Source organism: Biomphalaria glabrata, chromosome 6, assembly GCF_947242115.1.
Source record: "Biomphalaria glabrata chromosome 6, xgBioGlab47.1, whole genome shotgun sequence".
In the NCBI taxonomy this organism is placed as follows: domain Eukaryota; kingdom Metazoa; phylum Mollusca; class Gastropoda; family Planorbidae; genus Biomphalaria; species Biomphalaria glabrata.
Genome location: NC_074716.1, coordinates 29,504,149 through 29,509,064, shown reverse-complemented (window position 1 = coordinate 29,509,064; position 4,916 = coordinate 29,504,149). Strand labels below are relative to the sequence as shown.

The 4,916-nt window shown below is 36.3% G+C and overlaps 1 non-coding gene across 1 annotated transcript; it reads right to left on the bottom strand.

Annotated features, from left to right (window-relative positions):
• Positions 1-72, bottom strand: Trnae-cuc (transfer RNA glutamic acid (anticodon CUC)). The gene has a single exon. It is a non-coding gene; the product is annotated as a tRNA-Glu (tRNA).
• Positions 73-4,916: the final 4,844 nt, after the last annotated feature.

The window sequence follows — 4,916 nt, the reverse complement described above, 5'->3', positions numbered from 1 at the left end:
TTTCCAAGCGGGTAATCGAACCCCGGCCGCCGCGGTGAGAGCGCGGAATCCTAACCACTAGACCACTTGGGAAGGATGACTGTAAAATGATAATTTCAAAAATATTCGTATCTGTGCTTCGTTACATTCAGGTAAGCCATTTACTATCTACAATAATCTCTAGATTCTACAGGCCTATTAATATTGGCAAAATGCCTCTACTCTAGAACCAGTGCTTTTTAGCGGCCCCCGTAAGGGGAAAAAGCCGCTATTAGGTTTGTGCAAAATGTCCGTCTGTCCGTCTGTCCGTCTGTCCGTCTGTCACACTCAGATCTCGAAAACTAGAAGAGATATGAAAAATATTATTTCATCATTAAATCCGGCTTGAAAAGTTTAGGTGCAACGGCTACTTTTGGTTTTCTAAAAGCAAACCGTTTAATTTATAAAATTAATTATGCAAGCGATTTTTTCATAAAAATACACCAATTCTAAAACAATTACGTAAATGTAAGGGAGGCAATGTTACAATATGCTAACAAAGATGGACAATTTTTGTGTATTTTCAGTATCACTAAGTCAAATATATTTTTAAAATGTACAGGAAATGTTTACAACAAATACAAATAATAGTTAAAGACGTTTTTTCTGGTCAACTAGCTGCTAAAATTAAAAGAAAACATTTCTGTTTGTTTATAAAGGCTAATAATGCACTTTGTATGTAAATATCACGCACATTTTTTTAAATGGACTTTTTATGCAGCGATTTTCGTGCAGTAGCGTAACGTCGCAACATGATCAGGTGCTAAACCAATTCCTTAAACTTTTTTAAAAAATCAGATTTTATTTATTTTTTGTTTAGTGCCCCCATCCGAATAAAAGAAGCTTATTTTTGTGCGTTTTGTCTGTTGGTCGGTCTGTCCGTCACGATTAGATTTAAAAAACTAGAACTCTAAAAGCTATTGAAAATCGGATTTACCCTTTAATGTTCCTCCCATAACATCTCAATAGTTTTAAGTATCTAAAATTGATTGTTCCGGATTTTTTTGTGCAAAACTAATCAACGCCAACAAATGTTTGTTTGCTCTTCTAACTTATATTACATTCAATTTCCATGCTTAAACGTTGCAAAAACACATTATCAATAATATGTTGTTCCGTTTTTTATGTAAATAGCATATTAATGCTAAATCATAATCTCTATACTGACTTATATTTCATTAAGTGTAAAAATGTTCCGGATATTGTTTTATAAAACATGAATTATGCCTAATGATTGTTTGAAATCGCATAAGGCTTTTAAAAAAAGTAATTTACTAGAATTGATTACTGAAAATTACTTTTTAGACATTTAATTTTCTTGTAAAACATAACATAGAAGTTTTGTAATCGATAAAGAAAGTTCCGGATTTTGTTTCTTACAAATCGTCGCCAGAAATTTCCGAATTTATTTAAAAATCTACTAACGCCAAATAATTGTTTGAACTCCCTCTTCTAATTAATAAACAAATAATCTTCTCATTTACGAAATAATGTTTTTACGGATTTTTATGAAAAATATTTTAACTCACTACTCTCTTACAGTACATTTAACTTTCTACCTAAAACATTAAAAAATCTAATTATCGTTAATATTATGTTCCGATTTTTAAGGAAAACAGAATCCAAACACCAAAGTAAGGTATGAAAATCTCTCCACGTGGCTGTAGTACATCTAATTTTTATACGAGACCATCCAAAAAATTTAATTAACGGTATTACATTTATCTGAAATTCTCTTTTTCTTTTACTATTTATACAAACATCCGGAACAATCTATTATATAAACTTTTCAATTGTGTTCATACCTAAAAATTATTGCGATGTTTTGAAACGTAAAATAAAGGTTAATCAATTTTTAATAACTTTTAGTTGTTTTTTTTTATATCAAGATAACGGACAGACCGACTGACAGACAAAACGCAAAAACAATGTGGCTTTGATCCTTTTTAAATAATATCTATTAGAACTCAGTGCACCAATGTCTATGAACCCTCGTTAAATATCTCGTGTAAATAAAGACATTTTTTTTTATGGTACCGGTACTAGCCTATTGTGAGGTAATGGAATTTTTTTTCTTTGACGTCATATGAATGGACTCTTTCAATGTAATGTTAAAAGAACGCACTCGGTGCACCAATGTCTATTAACCCTCGAAAAAATTGCTTGTATTAATGAAAACATATTTTAGTCTAACTAAGCCGTGTGACGTAGTGTTTTTTTTTCCTTTGACGTCACATGGAATGAATTCTTTAAATGAAATGCTAAAAGAACGCACTCGGTGCACCAATGTCTATGAACACTCGAGAAATGGCTCGTGTTGATAAAGGTGATTTTTAGTCTAGCTAGGCCTTGTGACGTAGTGTTTTTTTTTCCTTTGACGTCATATGGAATGAATTCTTTAAATGAAATGCTAAAAGAACGCACTCGGTGCACCAATGTCTATGAACACTCTATAAAAGGCTCGTAATGATGAAGGCGATTTTTATTCTAGCTAGGCCGTGTGACGTAGTGTTTTTTTTTCCTTTGACGTCATATGGAATGAATTCTTTAAATGAAATGCTTAAAGAACGCACTCGGTGCACCAAAGTCTATGAACACTCGATAAATGGCTCTTATAGATGAAGGCGATTTTTAGTCTAGCTAGGCCGTGTGACGTAGTGTTTTTTTTTCCCTCTGACGTTATATGGAATTAATTCTTCAAATGAAATGAAAAAAGAACTCGGTATAGTAATGTTTATTAAGCCTCGTTATGTGACTTGCGTTTAAAAAAGGAATGATATCTTGATTTAGATCTAATCTAGATTTTTTAAACTAGATCTAGATTTTTATTACAGTATATCTAGATCTGGATTTATATTCTAATTAAAATTATTTTAGAGTCTAGATCTAGAATTTCTAGATCTAGTTTAGACTAAAATAGACTAGATTAAGATGTAGAATTTCAATTTCTAAACTTAAAGTGTAAGAAAAAAGTGTAGATTTTCATTTCCAAACGTTTTGATCAATATTGTAATGTTTTAATATACTAAAACTAATCTACTATTTTATTATTAAATTTAAATTTACGGCAAATGAATCTTTGAAACATTATTACTTTTGACCATCGGATGGCTGCCTGGTCGTGCGGTTTGCGCGCTGGACTGTCGTTCAGATTTATGGATGGCCCAGGGTTCAAACCCTGCCCGCTCCCATCCCCCATCGTCCTGCGGGAGGTTTGGACTAGGAAGTAATTATCTTCAACTCTGAAGGAACATCCGAAACGTGTAAAACATTTTACATCAAAATTAAATCACCTCTTGAATATTATTTGCGAATATGCAGATCCGACAGGGATCCGACTTCGACGGGGGCCGCCTCTGAGTTTGTGTAACACAAACTCTCTTTGTAATCTTGTTTTTTTTTTGTGACGGTACGCACCGGTAGGGCGTACCGGCACCTTTTTAAATGTAGAAAAAAAAAGTTCCTTTTCTTATATTTTAACGTTTATTATTAATTTATTAGTAGTTAAAAGTTAGGCAATACATCACTGAGTACCGGCACCTAAAAAAGCAGTCTAAGACTATACTGACAATAGTGAATCCACACATTAGAATGGAAGAAGAGTTTTTTAAAACATTTGTTTAAAGAAATACATTATTGTAGATTGCAATCGCAAGTCAATTGGAATAAGCGTCGGTGAAGTCACTCGATATAAATTTTGTGTTAGCCAAGGAAAGTTGAAGATAAGCTGGTCTTTGAAGCGTTTCCGTGGGGCGCCTCTGTTACGTCGACCACCTTTTAACTCACCAAAAAAGACTGCCTTTGGTATACGTTCGTCTCCCATACTGGATACGTGCCCTACCCAGCGCAACTGTCGGACTAAAAGAAGTCTCTCTATACTGTCCAAACCGGCGTTCGCAAGGACATCGCTGTTTGTAGTGCGGTCTTGCCACCGTATGTCCATGATGGAGGGCAAGCATCTTTGTTGGAAGCGCTCAAGAAGCGTTTCCGTGGGGCGCCTCTGTTACGTCGACCACCTTTTAACTCACCAAAAAAGACTGCCTTTGGTATACGTTCGTCTCCCATACTGGATACGTGCCCTACCCAGCGCAACTGTCGGACTAAAAGAAGTCTCTCTATACTGTCCAAACCGGCGTTCGCAAGGACATCGCTGTTTGTAGTGCGGTCTTGCCACCGTATGTCCATGATGGAGAGCAAGCATCTTTGTTGGAAGCGCTCAAGAAGTCTTAGATGTTTCCTGTATAGTGTCCATGTCTCAGAGCCATACAGAAGGGTTGAAAGAACCACCGCCTGGTAGACACTGATTTTTGTAGGCAGGCGGAGCGATTTGTTCCGCCAAACTCTCGCCTGAAGGCCTCCAAAAGCGCTACTGGCCCTGGCCAGATGGTTATCAAATTCCCTTGATAGTGAGGCGTCATTTGACACTATACTACCTAGATATGTGAAGCGGTCTACCACATTAAGGGGCTGTCCGTTTACGGTAATCTTTGGGGCTGAGTATGTTTTATTGGGCGACTTCTGGAACATGACTTCTGTTTTCCCGAGGTTTTTAGATAGACCGAAAGAGGCGGCAGCGTATGCAAATTTGTTTACCGCGTTCTGGAGGCCATGTTCATTGTGAGCTAGCAGGGCGCAATCATCGGCATAGAGAAGCTCCGTTATGACCATCTCCTTTGTTTTGTATGAGAAAGTAGACGTCGAAGATTGAAACGAAACCGGATATAAATGCCTTCATGCAATCGCTGCCTCATTTGACCCAGCATTGATCCAAAGAAGATAGCGAAAAGAGTAGGAGCAAGTACACAAACCTGCTTCACGCCATTTTCTATTGGGAAGTGATCAGAAAGGGCACCATTGTGTCTGATCTGGCCTCTTTGTTCCACATGAAACTGCTTGAG